General features: G+C 39.9%; 1 protein-coding gene across 2 annotated transcripts in view; it reads right to left on the reverse strand.

The window, feature by feature from the left end:
* Positions 1 to 15,595, reverse strand: part of lingo1a (leucine rich repeat and Ig domain containing 1a) — a 145,877-nt gene that overhangs the window by 96,733 nt on the left and 33,549 nt on the right. The window lies entirely within an intron of this gene.

A 15,595-nucleotide genomic window follows, 5' to 3' on the forward strand; every position in this document is an offset into this window, starting at 1 on the left:
CCCCCCCAGTAGCGCTGATGAAAAACTCTACCCCATCCCCCAGCATTTAAGTTGTCCACCCCCTGTTGGAGAAACATCCAGTAGCTCCAAGAGGCAGAACTAATAGAGTTAGAGCGACTGTTATCGCCGTTTACTGAGCGTTAATAATATTCCGTGCACATCAGCCAGTGCAAAACAATCAATACATTTTCTTCACGCTGTGTTGATTCTCCAGCTCAGGAGCTTTCTCATCAATGTCACAATGTGGAAGTCACTTTTCCTCCAACAGGCGATTAGATTTTTGTCAGCAATGTTGATGAGATGTTCGATGGAAAAGGTTCCCCCAATGCTGCTGTCCACCATTGTTATTTTGGTAAGGATATAATGTACACTTGGCCCGGCACAAACGTCCTCCATTTTCTGGCCACAACGTTAGAGGATGGAGTCATTAAAAAAAAAAAAAAAAAAAAAACGGTTTTCAAATATCTGCATCCCAAATGCTGCTCAATAATGCTTTTCAATCAATGTTCAAAAGGAATTGTTTTCGACATAAATGGTGTAAAGATGGTGCAGACTCAGGTGAATTAGTTGCACAGAGAGGTCAAAGCAAACATGGTGCAGCAGTATTCATCCGCTATGCTGCAAGCAAATGAAATAAGCTGCCAACCGGACAGAAGTGAAGTGCAAATGCTTTTCAATTCAGGTCAAACGTTTTTCCCATATCTATGATTAAGGTGTTTTAGGGCATTTCTCTATATATATATATATTTTTTTTTTTCAAAAATCATGCTATTGTGCCGTATGTTCATTTAGCAAGTTTAGTAAACTACTTTTTATTTCTCTTCTTTGCTTTTAAATGTCTTCAATTCTTCTGTTTTTCCAAACGTCTTCAATTTGTTTGCCTTTAAATGTTGTAATTTGCCTTCAAGTGTTGTTTTGTAACTCTGTGAAGCACATTGAGTTACCTTGTGTAATGTGTATGGAATGCGCTACCGTATATACATAAAGCTGCCTTGCCTCGCCTTGTCCTTTAATGGTCTTTTAGGAGCATGGTTGTTGCATAATCATGACCGGAAAGTGAAGTTAGTTTTCAAAAATGCTTAATATAACACGAGGAAATACAAAAGTAGTTCAATTGCAAGGATGCTTTGATGATCCTATTGTCATTAAAATGAATGGCGTTGATATAAACCTTGTTCCTGCACTGGGATAAACAGACAAAACTGTCTGTCATCTCTGACTTCCCCAGGCAAGCGTGATATATTTAGCCGCGGGACTTTGCTCTCAACAGCATCCACCTGAATCCATCCCATGCTATCCAGGCAAAGTATAGTTGCCAACACACCGCTTTGAAACGCACAGCGGGCATCCCTAGGCTGACGTGACTCATCACGTATAATCCCACACTTGATGATTCACGCTCGAAATCAGCCAACACTTTTGTGGTAGAGGTGGAGATTATGGGTGGCATCTGGGGGCAGGGTGAACTGATTTACACAGGCAGGACTCCATAGGAGGGGCGGGCGACCCACGGCATTGGCACGTAAATCACAAGGCACGTATAGCGACGGGCAAGCGTTCACACGCACGTCTGCACCATCACCGAGTGGGAGCTCAACCCACGCATGTACCACTACATCCAAATGCTCATGATGTGAAATAAACAGTTTGAGCATTTTGATTACCGCATCACATTTTCCTATAAAGTCAGTTGTTGTTTCATGCCAAAGTGCCCTTGAGCAACAACCCCCTCAATCTCAATTCGGTTTGCTAAAGAGCATTATTTAGATTTCCGCCTGGACGGTGGAAGTGCCAAAATGCAAAAATGGAAAGATGTTATTACTTCGGCTCAAGAAGTTGTGTTGACTTCATAGCTTTGTTTGTGAGTCAAGAACAGCCTCACTAATTCCGTCATGGGTCTGCATAGGCAAAGGAAGATTTAGAGCATGATATATGGACATCGTTTTTTTGTTGTTGTCGTTTTTCTATAGATAATGCATGAATATTAATCACAAAATGAAAGAGTATGCAGGAGGTGATGCACAAATGACATTTTATCACAGAGAAAAATTTGCCTTAAAGTCAGATTTTTCCACGGTCGTAATATAGTGTGAGAACGTTAATAAGATAAATGACATGAATAAATGAACTAAAAACCAACTGTCGTGTCAATGTTTCCAGTTAATGAAGTCTGGGAAACCATTCTAGGATATTTCTTAGTCTTCTGACAAACACAACAGCTGTTGCCTCACTCCTTCGCAACACTGGGCTGCCTCACCATCACAAATATATAATTTGAAAAGCTCAAACGCAATAGCAGACATTTTTTGGGGGGTGAATTTAGTCAAAAGTTCAAGATCATTTTTCATTGGGGTATTCTAAGTTAATATAAACCAAGCAATTAATGAGCTATTTTGGAAAACAAAACTCAAAGTTTAATCGAAAAGGTCTTTCAAAGAGGTCCGGGATAACATTTCATCACAAAACAAGAAAACTCAAAGAAAGTCATTCTCTTCAAAAACAGAGTAGTCCAAAATTTTCACATAAGTAAAAAAATATACTCAAATGGAAATTTGCTTTCTGAAGAAAAAAAGAAAAAAGCGTACTGGAACTACGCCACTCATTTGTTCCACCCATTCATCTCACTTGCAGCCATTTCTCTGCTTTTCTTCACATGTGCTCTAACACTGTTGAATATCCTTCAAAAGTGTGCCCAACATCCTTAGCAGCAGTCGAGTAAATAAATGCGCCTTGCTGCTATTTGCGGAGACACAATGGTAGCTGAATGCATGCACGGACATGGACACGGGGTGTAATACTCCTACTTTCTTGAGCCAGAGTCTATTTTGCGAAGTTAGTGTTTACTGAGGCGCCCACGCTTCGATAATATATTGACGGTTAGCTGTTGTTTAGAGGCCGACAGATGTGGCCGTAAATATCGTTTTCCCGCACAGCCGGCGCCGTTCCTCGCGGACATAAATATCGGACGGAAAACCCAGACCCACACCATGGAGAAAAAAAAAAAAAAAAAAAAAAAGCTCAGCCCTTGCAGACAATCATAGAGAGCCATAAATTATCAAACAACACCTCCAGGAAGGCTTGAACTTTCTGTCCATTAGCACACCACACCGCCCAAATGCGTGCGACAAAGCCCAAGAGTCCACGAGCATTATTCTGCGCGTGACAGCCATCCTTCCAAAACGTGACCCCGACAAGTGTTAAGACGCGACATTTCCCCGTGGATCGAGCAGGCAGCGCAGCACATTATGCACGTGTGCGTCGAGGAGGACGGCTGGCTCGGAAATTGCGTCTGTCCAAGTCGTTTGGGAAGCGCTTCAAGCTAGCAGCTCCTCTTGGTGAAAATATCGTGACTGTTGACCCTTACATCGTGTGAATTTTATTGTCTGATTCAAAGCATCAACGGCAGATCTTTTCAAAATGCGTTAATAGCCAATCTGAAAATCAATAAAGTGATCATTAGATTTCCGAATAAGGGAAACGTTGATTTTCTAAATGATATGATACAATGTGATTAAAGACAAGAGTGACGACTGAGCTACAGGGAAAAATTCCAAATAAAGCAGAAAAATTCCAAATATGCTTCTCATATCCACATTTGAAGAAGAGTTGGGCCTGACTGAACAATTTCTGATTTGATCTTCGACTCACCTATAGACGGCTGCGGTAGCTCAGAAAAGGATCATTCAAAATCAGTCAGGAGCCTATTGTGAGAAAAATAATTCTTTCAGAGTGTCAAAGGAACGATCAGGAATTCCATTTGCTGAATGGTGAAAAAGAACACCTAACTCAGCAATTTTTGCTAGAACATATTCTTGCTTTCACACGCAGTATCCCTAAATGTTTGAAGATGAATTTTACTACTAGCTAAGCATTGAGAAGGAGGATAAAGTACCTCATTATTTTACCTTTGATTCAAGATACCGCTAATATCTGAGTTTAAGATCATTCAAAATTAGTCGCAATCTTGTTATGACACAAAACAATAATCTCTGAAAATTAGAGGGAAAATCAGTTGAAGATTAGGATCAAGACAATGCTAGATGGGTGAAAAGGAAAAGCTTCCCCTGGGCACTTTCTGTACAACAACAAATCAGTGCCAATTGTATTTTATAAACCAAACATTGATACATAATGCTAGTATGGGTTGAGGATTAGCACTGTAAAGCGGGGTTTCTGTCACAAATGATTCAAAAGCATTGAGTGATTTCATTTTTACAAATCTGTTTCTTCAGGTTTCAAATCAGGATTCTTGTATGGCACAAAACAATCCCTGATCGGCTGATGATTCAAACTTCAAGGTGAAAAGAAGGCCATTTCAGTTGGGAACTATTCTTTTATATATATATATATATACATACATACATACATACATATATATATATATATATATATATATATCTATATATATATATATATATATATATATATATATATATACACATATATATATATATATTTTTTTTATTGCCTTGTTGACAGTTTTTGCTGTCACTCCAGCCTACATCAGAGGTATCACGCTGAAACTGTAAGCGAGGTAAGAGATTTGTCTCTTTTCTTGACAAAAACAATTGTCTGGGAAATAGAAACCTAAAGAAGAAGACGAATGCCATAGCGCTAAAAAAAAAAGAAAACAATCCAAAACAAATGATTCAAAATCCCAAATACTCTATATAGCCAATAAAATATTATTAAAGATAATTGGTGCAATTTGGAGCTTTCTCAGCTTCCTTGGCTTTCTTAAGAACTAGTAATTACGTTAGTTGACGCACTTGCACCGGCCTGATTCCCTTACATTCTGTATACGTGGTCATTTCTCAGAAAATGAGCTGAGTTGAGTGTCTTTGTATCATTTCCTCCACGAGGCACAATAACAAGCATTCAATCACCGGGTACATCGTGTTCCATTGGATTCCTAGTGTGTCACAAGAAGGCTACATGTGCACAATGTTAGTTTGCCTCAACAATGAAGTGACGAAACTATTCCAGTTATTTGAAGTATGGCATGCGCGTTAAAAAAACAAAAAACAACATTTAGAGGATGATTCACGAACAAAACAACATCCAAAACAACAGTTGGTATTTACAGACGTGTCACTTTTGACACTCAAATATACTGCAAAGTGGCCCGAACGTCTTGATAAAGTTGTTTGAATGTATTGGTCAACTTTAGGCTAAATGCTAACATTACATTTTTTCCCATAATACCACGGGGAATCGATTTGCTGTAGGACACAATTGTGTCAAAACCCCATGGCATTATCGGGAAAAAAATGTCATGATTTTAGCATTTAGCCTGCGTTTTACCAATGCGTTCAAACAACTATCAAAACGTTCCTTTGCAGTACATACGTCCTATCGTCGAACAGCATTGGTATTGGTAGTGAGCGATAACAGTGTAATGAGACTGATACTAGAGTTTCAGATCCTGTATACGCTACAGATTTACCAATTTCACAATGCATAATGGGTAAATATTCGTGAGCCGCAGACCGCAAATGTGTAACGAAACCTGACATCAGAGACAAGCCAAGTTCTGGCCTCGAACTGATATTTCTCACACGTTGCCACTCTCATGTAGCTAAATAGTCTGAAGCCAGTGTCTTTATGTTATGACGTCCTCTTGTCCAAACATGTTTCAAGACCAGCCAGAAAACTTGGCAGTCATCCATTGTTTACAAGGAGAAGCTGCTGTGTCACATTGCTTAGACAGCAGCAAGATGCGGCGTGGCTGCGCGCAGCTTAGCACTCAGCAGCAGTGCACAGTAAAAACGGAGCTGACAAGGCAACTTTTCGAGGATTAGCTTCAAAATGAAAGAGCTGTGGTCAGGTACTGGTAAAAAAAAACAAAACAAAAAAAACACGGAGATTCCATTCGCACCTCATTAAGACTCAATCATTGTCGAGCAAATGTCATAAATAACGAGAACCAAAAAATGTGGCAACTGCAGCGAGCCGCCTCCCTCGACTACATCCCGTGAGCTCGCCCTCTTAACCTGCCGTTTTAATAATCCACAATGTGTGACCCATACATATTTATTAAGCCCTCATTATGCCATCAGTCAAGGTAATCATTACGGGGCCCATTAGAGCTCTTTTTGGGAACAGCGCTGACTTTCAATGACAAAGCATAAAGCAATGAGCTCGGCTGACTTTAAACAAAGGTGTTGTCGAGGAGCAATAAACCAGTCGTGCACTTTATTACCTCCACGGAGGAAATTAAACATTTGTCTTTTTTTCTGTCAACGGTTTGAGTGCGGCGGAATTTCGTCCAACCTCCAACTTGTTTGTCGACAAGACAAGAGCAAAAGTGGTGTGTAAATTTTGTTCATAAACCTTTTTTTTTTTTTTTTATGGGAAACTGAGGTTCCACTAAGAGTTGCCATGTGAATTGCTATTAGCATTAAAAAGAGAATGCCTGAAGTGCAACCCTTTGATGCTGACTGAATTGGGGTCAACCCTGATGACAATTTTGGGGTTCCACTATCAGTATGTATCAACGTGGGTAATTTTAGTATTGATGACTAAGTATTATTTTAGAGATTTTTAATAATGTGCTATGTTTGTGCAATGCAATGTTATGTATCATAAAGACAAAAAAAAAAGAACCAGTGACGCGCATGAATAAAGCAGAAAAAGCAGATTGACACTTACTTTGGGATGAGCCCTTCATTTGCAAAAAAATAAAATCACTTTTTGAGCTCTCTAAATGTACTCGCTTGTGTTTAAAAGTCATTACACATAATTGCAGCTGGATTCACTTTAATCCAGATAGACAAGGATTACCTATGTCAAAACAATAATGTAGTTGAGTTTTAATGCAAATCCGCTCAGAAAAACAACTTGGCTTTCATTCCTACTAAAACTATTTAAAAAAAAAAAACCAGAGTACAGAAAAACATCACAGAACAGATGCGCTATAAAACAGCAAAGAATGAGCAGCAAGTGTTTCGAGCGAGGGCGATTTCATGTTTCATTAATCCAGCCATTTGTTTTCTTGTCCTCACTGACGTTGAGAGTGGTTCTTTTTTTCACTTACACACAAATATGAAGGTTGTTAGAGAAAGGCTCTTAAGGGTCATAATTGGAAGGCTGGATTTTAAATATGATGTGTTAACGTAAAATTTGTTATGGTTAGTGCATTCACAGCAAAAGTGTCCATCCATCAAGAGCAGTGCACCGAGTGCTTGGACGTATAGACTGTGTAGAATGCAGCACTTCAAGTTGTTCAAGTTCATCCATATCTGACTGAAAAAAATTCAACAAACTAAAGTGAGGAAGTGTTTTAATTTAATTTTCATTGGTTAGTTGGCAGACTACTTTCGGGTTCAGGGGGAAAACAGTGACATGGACGGACAATTGACATTTTCGAACTGGAGGTAATTCAAACGAGCAAGACAAAAAACAGTGAGCCGCCAGATATGTGCTCATTTTTTATTTGATCATTCGTAGACACATCCTGGTTCACGGAGATGTGACGCGAGACTTAAGGATTAGATGGATGGGACTGTACCAGTTTGGATTCTGGTGTGGGGAGACCAGATTTATTGGATTTTAAACGGCAAAACAAGAACATTTGTGAAAAATAATAGTTCATGTAGTAGGCTGAAAAACAACCCGACTACGCCATTTTAGGTTCTGGGTTGGAGGAAACGGTTCCGATGGAACTCTGGCTGCAGAACGACAAAATACATTCCTGCAACAAAAGAGGAACAGTCGTTGTTTTTTATTGACTGTTTTTAGTTATGTAGCTAGCTATATCAATTCCTGGTTAATGGAGAATGACATGAGGTCATTTGTTTGGCTGCGTGTCAGGAGTGGGTCACCGGTAAAGTCCGTTCTCGACGCCGTTTGGCTGACTCGGACCGGGCACGCGGGTCGGCTAAATATGCAGACGGGAAATTTGTGACGGTTAGGCGATGCCCAGCTCTGCAGATTCCGTCAATGCTGTACAGAAATCCTCAGCTTTTTGTGAATTTAGCAACCTGAAAGGTAAAGGCCATTATCAAGCATTCAGCAAATGCGCTGTCATTTGCTGGTGAAAGTGAAATAATAATAGACTTGTGAAAAGCCCAAAAAATGGCCACTTTGATACCTTGCACTTACATTCCCATGCATTTAGAAAAGAACCTACATTTCGATTGTACATCGTGGATGTGTTCCAATGCAGCGCGAAGGTTTCAACAACGTTATTATTATTGACATGTTCTTTTGTTGCTTTTGTTTTGCGGTGTGTTTGGGCTAAAGTGAGGTGGGGACTCGAAATGAAAGAAACACAGTCTATGCTTAACATTTGCATCACAATCGCTGGCCTTTCGCTGACATTTAATATAGCCCCTGAATTCTAATCAGCGCAAATAACGAGACGAGAAATACCAAGTGTGTCAGTAAAAGGTTCCAATGAGTCGCAAAAGCAAGCGACTGCTGTCACTTACGTGTGTCTAAATATGACTAATGCACTCGGAATGGAAACATATAGTGCTCTCAAATATTAGGTACGCAGAGTGCTCTGTATGATGCCCAAAAAGAGCCTACAGTATAATTCAAGCAACATAATGACATCATGAGGTCTTGTGCAATTTAATGGATTCAGTCTAGAGGTGTATTGCTTCACCAAAACCTTCACCAAACATGATCAGGCAAAGGAAGGAAAACCTTGATTTAATGACGACGATTCATCCTTTCGATTAAAAAATGTTAATCAGTTCAAAAAGTGGATTTAATTGAATCCTTGATTAAATTAGGGAAAAATAATTACAAAATGTTTGTAGGAGACTGATACAACAGCAAAAAGGTCTAATCATTATGAGCTACGATCTGCAATTGAATGGCGCAAAGACGGCAATGTTGTTTCATTGAATTATGAAAGTCGAAACCAATGTCATTTTGAATTGTTTTAAGATCAACTGTGCATTGCCTTTGATGTTCTACAATCTTCGTTTGAGCAAATTCGGATCTCTCGTTGGCTAGCGGTAGCCAGTCAATCACACTGAGCCTCTTCTCTTGGGCCAAGTGTCTCCAACCGGCCTTATTGGTTCAAAGCCGCAACTTTTATGGATGTAGTCAATGCCGGCTGTGACAATTTGATTTGGCTGAAGCCTTTGTCATGAGAGCGTTTCATAAGCACAAACAAAATGCTGGGTTGCCATAGCAACTAAACGGCGAATGCCAAGAACAGCACGTGTGACGGCGCCCATACATATGCATGAAATGTGAGGCACAGCAGGTGCGAGTGTCCCTCGCTATGCCAAAAGGAGACTCCAATTAAAATGTAAAAATACACGTTAAATATCAACAGAATGAATAAAAAAGAATAAATGCAGCCCCTTTTTTCTTCACTCAAAAAAAAAACAAGGGGTGAGCGTAATCATCTCTGCTAATAGTTCATGTGACCATTAAAGGGTATTGCTGAGGCCATTTGAACTGTTTTGCTCACCAAAACAGCAGCACTTACCAAGGCATGTAATTAGTCTCTTTATTCAAGTGTGGAGTTTACAAAATGAAAAAAGTTATTTCACCAAAAAAAGCTGTAACTTGTTTTTCGAGGGAAACAGTTTAAATTTAAAGTGAGTAAAGTTACAATTTCTGAAAGCCAAAATTCCCATACACTCCTCAAGGCATCAGTATTTTGGATTATTTATTCCTGTTCATTTTATTTCACAATATTCTCATACTTCAGTGTCATGTTTTTTTTTCACAAATCAATACTATTGGTCCGTCATAACGCCGTCTGTTATTTTTAAGCATTCCAAGTGTAGAAATAAATCTAGAACAAATATTAACTTTCTTGGACACTTGAACTTTTCTGAGTTATATCGTCAATGTTTGCCTCTTCCTCACGCCGCCAATAACAATAATGAATCAGGTTAGATCTTTTTGAGTAAAGCTGTTTTGCGGAAAATGGACAGCTCAACTCCGGTGCAAAAGGAGCTGGACAGCCACGAAGGTAAATTTGCATGATGATCCATGTCTACCTATTACGCTGCTAAGTCAGCTCATCATTTGATTTATGACATCACTCACGAGTCACAGACCTTTTGAGAAAGACTTTGAGAAGCAATTGTTTGCTTTTTTTGAAGTATTAAAAAAAAAAATATATATATATATATATATATATATATATATATATATATATATATATATATATACACTTACACAGGTGTATGTTCTTCAGTGGAGTCATGGATATCAATAATAATTGCATTTTAGCATTAAAAATCTGGATTAAATACCTTGTTCCTACTGGTGTGTTAAGGACCCCGAAACCCCGAGAGCAGTCCAACAGCTTAGCGAGTGCGATGGTAGCTAACAGTCAGGAGACATAGTGCCTGCACTACAGGGGGCTCTAAATAGCGTGCGCCAACAGCAGCGGTGCGACAAATGGCCTGACTGGACAAGCCTTCGCCTCCTATTGAGGTTAGCGGGGAAACGAGCGCACGCGATGCGACAGGTATCTTTATTCATCGCCGGCTTGACGACAGAGCTGCCGGGCCGACGCGACACCCGGGTCCAAGCGCCGAGGAGCAGACGCTGCATTGCGCTGGGCGATTTTTTAAAAACGTGATAGACAGCATATTGGTGGCCTCACACGGTAGAACGGTCACCCAAGTCACATCTTGTGGAAACGGATGCAGTCATGCAATTTAGAATTTGACCAACAACCAGGAAAAAAAACATGAATGCCAAGGTCACGCCGCCATCGTGTGTGATGTCACGTGACGCACGAGTACAAACCAAAGATTAACTCCACATGTGCTTTGGTTCTTTTGTGTACTGCATCCTTTGATGTGTATCCAAAATTATGTTGTCTTTTTGTATTGAAGGCAAAATACATTAGTTGTTGTTACTTGATGTAAAATAGGAATTTTAGCTCGGACTATAGCTTTTTGGTTCCAAAATATAACTTTATGAGGCAGAAAACAGTATTGTTGGCGCAAAAACATTTTAGGAGCAAAATAGAGCATTTTTAGGGTCAAAAGATAACATTTTGGAGGGTAAGTTATAGCATTTGGGGGGCAAAATGTATGTGGGGTTTTTAGTGGGCCAAACAATACCATTTTTAGGACAAAATAATGCATTTGTTTTATTGAAGGCAACATTTAGAACAGGTTTGGACAAATTATATTTTGGGGGCAAATATTGAGTTATCATGGCAGATGTTTGATTTTGGCGTGCCAATCTAGGAATATTTAGGTCAGAATGTAGCGATTTTGCTTTTTTTGAGGACAACATGTAAAATTTTGGAGAAAGGTAAAACATTTTGTCAGGAAAATCTAGTATTTTAATATTAAAGGAAAAATGTGGCACTTGTTTGGACAAAAGATTAATTAAGGGGAGATATGATGGGGTTTTTTTTGTTGTTTTTAGGATACATACAGATTTTGGGGCTAAATATGTAGGAAATTGAAGGACTTAGTGCAAAATATACAATTTTGAGGCAAGATATATGAGATGAATATATTTCCTTTTGTTTTTTGTGGGCAAAATGCAACAATAATGGGACGAAATCAAAACTTTTTCCTAACTTAGGGTCGTTTATTTACTGATGGCAAACTGCTGATGACTATTGAACAGGAAATGGATGCTGAAAAGCGGTATACACCTGTGCAGGCTGCTCAGTACAATACGGCTCAAGTGACAATAAATCGACAATAATACTAAAAGAACAGCCTTCCCGCTGCTGAAAAACACGGGATCCTGATCAGTAGCTGGCATCTGCTGTCCTATTTGGCCGATAACATCCAAGTCATCCATTACGGAGAATGATGTCTCGCACTTTGCAATCCCGCCATTCAAACTCGGGTTGGTGGGGGGGGGGGGGTGGGGGGTGCAAAAACACTCAGCTGAGCGCTTATATCCAAAAGTAAATGGAGACAGATGGAGGGACAGACATGTTTAGACAAGCCGCTCTCTTATCGCCTTCGGAAAGACGAGGTATTCGCTTGTCATCGCCGTGTACAAATTAGCGCTTGCTAACCCCAAAGGAGATGCCAGTCAGAGAGCCGCCTGTTGATGTCACGCGCCGTGTCTCCCCGCAAAGCTTTCATCACAAATGGATCAACAAAGACAAACATCTACTCCCTCCGCGCCAGATGCCATTTATAGAGTGGCTTAAAAAATGCGAAATTTTCCTTAAATCAAGCCGCACTTGATGGGGAATTCATTCTAAACGGCTGGTTGGCACCAATGAGGCTTTTCAATTGACGGGCCTTGGCACTGCCTCTCGCCATGGGGACAAGCTTGATTAGCATTACGGTGATGGATCCGAGCAGTGGCAGAGTCATTATACAGGCATGGGCCCGTGCTTACTGCTGCACTTGCATATTGCAGCTAGTATAGCAATTTGGGGGCCAAATATAGCATTTGAGTGGACGGAATAATGTTTACAGGGGATAATGATGCGCTTGAGGGCACAACGTAGCATTTTAAGGGCAGATAAAACATTTTGGGAGTCAAGATAACTTTCAAGGGGCCAAATTTCACATGTTTCTTTAGGAACAAGTACAGTCATCAGCACTTCTAGAGTACAGTTACTCAACTGTACGTCTCCGGTAATGAAACCACCGCTCGCTAATTGAACACAACCCACCAATGCTAGTTAGAATAAATTGCAATCTAGGGCTATGTTTACATGATGACAATCTGAACAGAAGATGGAAAAGTGGTGTCTTGTCTCCACTTTAAATTCTGCGATTAGACGAGTGTTTATCAGAAAAAATACACGCGCATATGGTGAGAGGAGTGTGTAGGATTCTATTATGTATGCATGCCAGGCGGTTAGCTAGTGCTGTGATGTAACGTCACCATGTCCATGCACATGCGTAAAATCTCCCTTCGACTCTGATCTGCGTTCTCCGTCAATGATCTGCGGCGCGAGAACCGAAATGATGACTACAGTGGTACCTCTACTTACGAACGTCTCTTCATACAAAATTTCCAAGTTACGAAACGCCTCAACCGGAAAATATTGAGCCATGTCTACGGGAACACAACGGCAGAGCGTATTCAGTTTTTCCACTCTGGAGGGTGGTTTCAAATTTGTGCGTATTCAAGACCCCAAAACTCTGCCACCGTCCAAACGAAAGGTACTTCCGCGAATATATTTTGGAGTTTTTACCCACAGGCGTCCTCGTATAAACAGGCTTGGTTTGGATAGAGGGAGGATGGAAACAGCCACGGATGCTCTTTTAATCCCTTTATTAAACAAACACTAACAAAATACAGTAAAGACAAGCCCATTTTGAGCTCACCTGACACCGTCACTGAAGACCATAGGTGCTAAAGCAATAGCCAGGAAATAGCCAGCCAATCCTTATACGTTCACTTCCACGTCACTCTCTGTGTGGATGGTGACCCCAATCGGACAAAAGTCGTATCTGCACCTCGCATGCATACTGTATACTGATAGTCGCTGATATAAGTTTACGCATGACATTTTTAAATACGATATGAAAATATAATGTTCGATATTTGGCATTTCAAAGCATATCGGCATTAGCCAATAAGAGATCAGTTTAAAACTGGGTTATTTTGCCACTGCATCACAGTCAAAATGCTGCGGATTTCCTGAACTCTTTGGTTTTGTATCAACTTCAAGATAAATGAAACATTAAGATTTCAGTTACGCTGAAATTTTGGAAAACTTTAGCGAGCCAATTGTTAAAGTATTCATATAACTTTCCAGTACTTGCTGCAGAGCCCGGGAGCTTTGACATTAATATCGTCCCTTTTATTGCACATGCGCATCGGCTCCAAATAATCCGTATCGACCCTGGGAAGAAAAAAAAGGTCTACCTCTAAAATAAATACTTGGTCGCTAATTCACATATTTCATCTATTGTGGGGGTGGTCTGGAATGTAATCCCCGTGATTAACGAGGGATTACTAAAGGATTACTGTAACCTTCACGAGGTAACATTTTGGGGGGTGAAAATAATATTTATAAGGCAAAATGGAGCATTTGGTTTATTGCTAATAATAAAGCATTTTAGGGAGCACAGTAGCATTTATAGGGCAAAATACGTTATAGTGTTTTAAGACAAAAACAGCAATTTTAGGGAAAATCATACTAAAGGGATTTCATTTTCACAAGAACTTGACAATTTTAGCCTTCTAACGCAAATAAGGCTCGGAGGACTCTGTTTAGGGTCTTCGGAATAGGATGCAAGCGGAATATCAACTCCAATGGAGGTGTTGTGGTCACGTCCTACAGGTGGGGGACCCCACAACACACTGGAGGGATTAGATGGATTATCTGGCCTGGCAACGCCTGGAGGTTTACTCCCAGGACCACGTGGAGGGTGTTGCTGGGAACACCTGGGTTACGCAACTCTGTCTGTTGCAACCATGGCCCAATTCCATGAGAAAATGGATGCAGGGATTATGGTCAGAGCACAAAATGACAAGTTAAGTAACTAAGGGAACCAACCAAATGGTATGAAAATACGTCGGAAATGATAACAGCCATGTGGTGAAAGTTATAAAGTCAAGGTCAATGGGATTGGAATGTATCTAGAACAGATTTTTTTTTTTTTTTTTTACCAAGAAAATAAAATGTCCAGTTCTGCATCTGCTGGAAAGTGGTTAAAATGCAAATTCCACAATGTTTCTGTGAGCGAACCTAGAACAAATTGCCTAGCATGTAATATATCTTTTCCATATTTGCATAATAATGAACTCAATGCAGCTGCACAGTATCGGTTCATTATGTTAAAAAAACAAAAGAAAAAGGTATAAAAAAAAAAAAAACAGCAGGCAACAGCAAAACATACTGTATACTTACTGGAAAGGACACATTTGATTTATTTCAGCCTTGAGAATATGATTTCGAATTAGCTCTATTTTACAGAATATGTATGCTGCAAAATGTTAAATCAATAATGCCGTTGATTGATCCTGATAAACAATTGATCAATAAACCACCCCAGACTTGATCGGCATTCATGTGTAGTCCCATGTTAAATGTCCAATAATGGGCCATTTTCATTCATAAAATTCTTGTTCAAAATCTGAGCATGTGTGAACTCTGGTTGTCTTTTCATGACAAAATAAATCAACAAGAACGTAACACAACATACCGTGAAGGGATGAGGGAAGATGACGGCGTCTTAACAAAGAGCAATTTTCAGGCAAAGGTAGTGTTTTGTGGGAGATGTGTTTTGGGTAAATGATAAAGTTTTGCTTGCAGAATCTAGTGCCCTTGAGGCAAAGTATAGCATTTGAATGGTAACATAGCATTTTATAGCATATCGGGAGGTCAAAACAACATTTTCAGTGCCACACATAACTGCGAAGGGCAAAACAGAATATTTATACGTCAAAACACCGCATTTTGGAAACAACATTTTGAATTTTTGTCCAACACGTTGCATTAAGGTGTTCAAAATAGCATTTATGTGGAAAAGCATGGTGCTTTTGGCAAAACTTGCCCTGCCTTCTCCCCTGACCTCTGGATTTTGGCCTGTTTTACTGCCGCTTCTCCTCTCCTGCCTTGAAAGAGGGTAGGCGGCGATAATCAATGTGAGGCTGCTGTTGTGAGGATTCTGCATCCACCGACTGTGGCAGGTTCCGAGGAAGAACTACTTTCCTGAAGGTGTCT

This window comes from Filicampus tigris, chromosome 4, assembly GCF_054856515.1.
Source record: "Filicampus tigris isolate MCC_2025a chromosome 4, RoL_Ftig_1.0, whole genome shotgun sequence".
Classification (NCBI taxonomy): domain Eukaryota; kingdom Metazoa; phylum Chordata; class Actinopteri; order Syngnathiformes; family Syngnathidae; genus Filicampus; species Filicampus tigris.